This window comes from Sinocyclocheilus grahami, unplaced genomic scaffold, assembly GCF_001515645.1.
Source record: "Sinocyclocheilus grahami isolate Dianchi unplaced genomic scaffold, SAMN03320097.WGS_v1.1 scaffold2367.1, whole genome shotgun sequence".
NCBI classification, from domain to species: Eukaryota; Metazoa; Chordata; class Actinopteri; order Cypriniformes; family Cyprinidae; genus Sinocyclocheilus; species Sinocyclocheilus grahami.
The window spans coordinates 30,894-36,971 of record NW_015507546.1 but is presented as its reverse complement, the minus strand read 5'-3'; positions in this window follow the sequence as shown (position 1 = coordinate 36,971).

The following is a 6,078-nucleotide window of genomic DNA, read 5'->3' as shown; positions in this document are numbered from 1 at the left end:
TCAGCATCTGAAAAAGAGTGTCTCGCAGTGGTATGGGCTGTAGAGAAGTGGCACCATTACCTAGAGGGCAGAGCATTTGAAGTGATCACAGATCACGCATCCCTAGTCTGGCTATTCCAGCATCCCAAACCTTCATCCAGACTGGAAAGATGGACTATAAGGCTGCAGGGATATCATTTTGCCGTACGGTACAGAAGAGGACAATGTAATGTAGTGCCTGACGTATTGTCCAGAAGGTATGCAGTTGAGTCACCAGCTGGTTTGTTGCACACACCAGCTAAGAGTGGTTTTAGTACTATCACGTATGATCTGCCAGTGGATATGTCACAAATCGCAGCGGAGCAGAAACTAGACCCAGAGTGCCAAGAATTGATGGTTAAAATAGAGAACCTGAAAACGACAGACATTAAGAGAACACACTATGTTTTCAAAAACGAGGTTATATTTAGGAGTGTACCAGACTCCAAAGCAGGCCAGAGACTTCAAGTTGTCATTCCTGCAAAGTGGAAGGAAGCAATTTTAACCTATGCACATGACAATCCCCTGAGTGGTCACTTAGGTAAATTTAAAACACTGATTAGACTTTTAGAGTTTGCTTATTGGCCCTTAATTCGCACAGATGTATGGCAACACTGCAAGAATTGTCAGAAATGTCAGCAACACAAGCCGACTAACTTAAAACCTGCAGGCGGTCTACAAAGTGTACCCATAGTCGAGCCTGGGTATATGCTTGGAATGGACATCATGGGACCATTTCCCCGAAGCACCCGGCAGCATGAATATCTGCTGGTTATAGTGGACTACTTCTCAAAATGGGTAGAGGTATTTCCCATGAGAGCTGCCAAGTCTGCTACCATTGTGCGAATTTTAATAGAGGAAATTTTCACGAGGTGGGGAACTCCAGCTTTTATTGTGTCTGACAGAGGTACGCAATTCACCTCCAACCTCCTTGACCAAGTATGTAAGCAATGGCACGTGACACAAAACCTCACTACAGCATATCATCCTCAGTCTAACCTCACTGAAAGAGTCAATCGGAACCTAAAGACGATGATTGCCACGTATGTTGATCAGAACCACCGTACCTGGGATCAATGGATTTATGAGTTCAGATTTGCTCTAAATACTGCATGGCACGAAAGCACAGGTTATTCTCCTGCAGAGATAGCTTTAGGCCGACAACTGAAAGGACCTCTGCAGAGAGCCTTACAGATTCCTCCAGACCCCGACCAGCCATCCTATAGTACTCTCGAACGCCAAAAAGATCTGTATGAGTCAGTAAAGGAGAATGTAGAGAAGGCTCAAACTAAACAGAGAAGGTACTATGACTTTAGAAGAAGAGCTCAGAACTTCGATGAGGGAGATTTAGTTTGGGTAAAAACTCATCCTCTCTCTCGAGCAGACGATGCCTTTATGGCAAAAATTTCTCCAAAGTGGAAGGGCCCAGCAAAAATTGTAAAAAAGCTAGGACCTGTTAATTACAAGGTGACTATGTTGTCTGATCCGGCTCAGATAGATACTTACCATACCCAGAATTTAAAAATTTACCATGGGTCAAATTTTTAGACCACCGGGAGGGGTTTGTAACGGTCTAAACGTTACTGGCTGTATGCTATTGTAATTCTCACTGGCTCTTCAGGACCGGAGTTCGCCACTGCTGGGCTAGTGCCTAAAAAGAGGTATCTGGTACAAGGGTAATACCACTAGGGGCAGCTTGAGGGCGCTGGTGCATAGTGGTTGGCGGATATAAGCCTGGGCACCGACGAGCAAGTCAGTTCGTTTGGTAGAGGGAAACCGCATGGTTGAACTAACGCTACCTGACTACTCATTTTAAGTCCTGGTTTGAGAACTAGTAGAGTTTACGCTCAAACAAAGGACTTTTCATCTTGTATACCATTATTGGACCATACTATTGTTGTTGTTTTACTGTGGGTATTATATGACCACCGTTTGTATTCACTGCACGTCTCCAGGAAGCGAGACCTATTGCGTGGCCTTAGTCAACGCGGGGTAAGGCCAGCGAGTTACCAAACGCCATTGACTATTTTCACCGCTCACTAATTTGGATTATATCATTGCATCGCTCTCAAATAACTTATCAGCAGCATCATCATCATCATCAATTCAGCTCAGGGGAAGTCCGAACTTTTCACGTTAAGTTTCATTTATTTCATTGACTGATTCACACAGAGGCAAAGACTGCTTGTTTTCTTTGTTGTTTATTTTGTGGCAAGTATACATATATATATATATATATGTGTGTATATATGGGCACTTGGGGAAATAAAATAGGAAAAAAATAATATTTGTTTGGTGAAGTGGTTTTATCTCTCAGTACCGTCTAATTTCTGTTGAACCCCCTCAGAGTAACATCTAAAAAAAAAGGGAGGTGTTGCAGAATGGCGCCCGAACAGGGACTTGAACCCTGGAGCTTTTGCGGAGTCCCCTATATTTAAAAATTAAATTTCGACGGTACTGAAAACCTTTCACAAACAAATATCCCTAAAAATCAACTGCTATGGAAGAAAGAGAGCACGTCGCGGAGTATTATGATGAGGCATTCGTTCATCGCAGAGATCCTGTAACAAATCTGATAGATACTTTTAGTGAGTTGTACTTAGATTCAGAGGAAGAAAGAGAAGATAGAGATGGGTCCCCAGATCAGAGAGTTGAGCAAGTTGGCAAACCTGATGACTTACCCTTACCTCCTCCGCCTCTTGATTTTCAAGAAGATGAGTTACCGACAGCGAGTCAGCGAATGTGTAGTATTGAAGAGCACCTTGTTGATATTGAGCACAGAATTAACGACTTCGTTACCTCCGAGACAGTGAGCACAAAATTAAGAGCATATGAAGACAGAATGAATTATCGGCTGCAGAGAGAAATAGGTCGGGTTCACCAACAATGCTATGCCAAAGTGGATGAACTAAGTAAGGGCATTGTGGATTGTTTGAAACGGCGCGATAAACAGCTGGAGCAACAGTTCAAGGCTATCCAACCAGTCATGTCAATTTATTTGGTTAATGTTTGCTTTATAGAGCAATTTACAAGTCTCCAAGAATGACAGCTGTCTCTAAAATTTATAACAACTCTGTGTGTTTCCTCTGCTGTATGCCTCTGTTGGGAAAATATTTTATATTTCATATTTCATTTTTATATATATATAATGGTATGTTTATGTTTTATTATTATTATTATTTTAGGCTAATATGTCAAAATTGCACTACTGTGATAAATGTTTGTTTTGATTTACTTTTTTATTTTTTTTAGGCTGTCAAAATTGCACTGCAAATGTTTGTTTTGGTTTGATATTTATTATATTTTTTAGGCTAATATGTCAAAATTGTACTACTGTGGTAAACGTTTGTTTTGGTTTACTATTTATTATTTTAAATTGATGTGTCAAAATTGCATTACTGTTCTAAATGTTTTATTGACTTTAAAAATATATGCAGATTAAAAGGGTTGTTAATCTTTGCCCTCACACTATTGTTATTGTGCACTATTGTTATTTGTATTCTCGCAATATTTGTACCTATAAACACATTTTTTAAAAAGTCTTCCAGTATTATTACATAACTGTAAATCACAAAATAAAAACAGGGACAGTCAAAATAAGGCAGAAAATATATTATATAATTTCTATACTGTAAAAAAGGCTGTCAATTAGCACTTCTTTTTTAGGTTGATGTGTCAAATTGTACTGCTGTTCTAAATGTTTTTATTGATGTTATATTTGGAAATAAAAAGGGGTCATCTTTGCACTCACATTGTTTTTGTGCCTATTTGTATTTTCACTATATTTGTAGTTGCAAAAAAATAAAAAATAAAAAAAAGCATTCCAGTATTACATAACCGTAAAACACACAATAAAAACAGGGACATTCAGAATAAGGCAGAAAATATAATTTTTTATACTGTAAAAAAAAAGTGTCAGTTAGCACTGAGTTATTCATATATTTTGTTATGAAAATGCGCCAAGAAGATGGCTTGAAAAACACAAATCGTGTATTGTTGCAATGACTATTCACGTTTTATCAGTCAAAACATTTCGGCTTTTTTTATCCAGTGACAGCTGAATGCCTTTGTCCATATAAGGTATTTCCTGTAGCGTGCATCACAAGTTAGTACTTTTACGAGTCCGTTTTGGACTTTCTGCGAGAGAGCGCCCTCCGGCGTCCGGTATGAACGAAACATACATAACGTGAGAGTGTTTAATTTGGAGAGTGCCCAAATTAAAGTGCGGGGGACGAATTTACGGTCGATTAAAATGCGGGGGACAATGATGATGACACGCGTGCACCAGCAGCGTCAAAACGGACACATTGCAGGAATTCCATCACTGGTCGGAGCGGGCCGCGAACTCGCGTCGCTGTGCATCTTCTAGGATCTTTACCTCGACTAACAGGCGCTGGCCTCCCGTTCTAATGTCTACGAGAGATGCGCACATGCTTTGTGATTGCCAATCGTCCCACAATCACTCCGACAAGCTCGGCAATTAACGTGGAAATAAACTCCAGACTGGCAGTCATTTGATTCTTGAATGAACATCTTCATCGCTACTTTGTAACTGCTTCACTATTTTGCAGGGTGTAATGCCATGTGGTTTTCATGTCATGGGCTTGCCATTTTGTAGCCTCATTCCTAACTGCCACCTGGACATTGAGAATAAGTTGTGAACTAAATTAAACTGAACAAGCAAATAATCCCCAATTTATCCGATTAAAAATGTGTGTCACTTTCATTGTTAATCTCACAATTTGACATTTTTGTACCTTGACAGACCGACGAAAGGCTGTTTTTCCTCTAGAGAACGGTTACCATGCCTGTTTTCGAATGCATGAAGAGGGTATTTTCACACGTATGGAAAGTGGCCCAGAAGTCTGTGACCGGTTCAAAGTAGTTCCCCTATGGTCTAGCAGTTATGATTCCTGATTTTCACCCAGGTGGCCCGTTTTCGACTCCCGGTACGGGAAGGTGGGCTCCTTTTTGCTTCCCTCCTCAAAAAGCCAGCACGTCTTCCTGCACCAGAAGTGATTTTTGGCCAGCAGTAGAGCTACAGAACCCTAATAGGTTGAGGTTCAGTCTTAAACCTAGCAGCTTCGATAGCTCCTGTTGGATCAGGATCATTGTGAGATTGGACGAGAGCCAATCGCTGAGCTCGCTCTCCATTGTGAGATTGGACGAGAGCCAATCGCTGCTCTGTGAGATTGAATGACGACACTGGTGACCGAGTCTGTTCTGACGAGCGCACAATATTATCATCGAGCAATGTAAGTAATATTTTTTCTTTGTTTCAGTTAACCATGTACTTAATTTGTTGTTGTGGTGGGCGATATGACGGCTTATATCTCGACGTGTCTATCGTTAGGGATTTTGTTAAATCGATTATTTCGCTGTATGTATTATTACTACTTACAGTTATTGACACATAATGTAAGAATGAACATGTTGTAGGATATCAGACCGAATCAGACAATCTAAGATTTGGTCAAAACATGGTTGAAACATTAGGAGCACAAAAATTCCACAAGAGGCCCAAGACAACAGGATGTCATAAATCAGACCCTAGCCAGTCTGAAGCAAGCTTAAACCGCTCTGTCACAGAACAGTTTTCAACATTAACACAAACGAACACTTATTGACAATTCCAAGGAGATTGTCAATTTTGGGGCAAGTTATCAAGAATAATGGTCAAAAGAGATGCACAGCGTGACCGCCACATGGAAACATGTGATAGTGACCACAAGCTCTTCGGATTGACTTTTCCCCTCCACCTAAGACAGAGAACAGACTAAAATTCCTTACAGACATTTTAACCTCTCTGGTCTTCACAGAACGTATCCTTACATTCACAGAATGGCACGGAAACTGCCTTTCCATGCACCTAAATGACACTAAAAGGACCTGAGCAACTAATCATATATATATATCTCCATATTATGTATGTAACCTACATGTGACTTATCAGGTCTTAATCATTTATTGTGAATGTATTTTGAATAACTATTGAATAGTTTAAGAATTGCTATTCATGTTTAGTATGTGTGTGTTTGAATCTTCATGCTTGAAACGTTT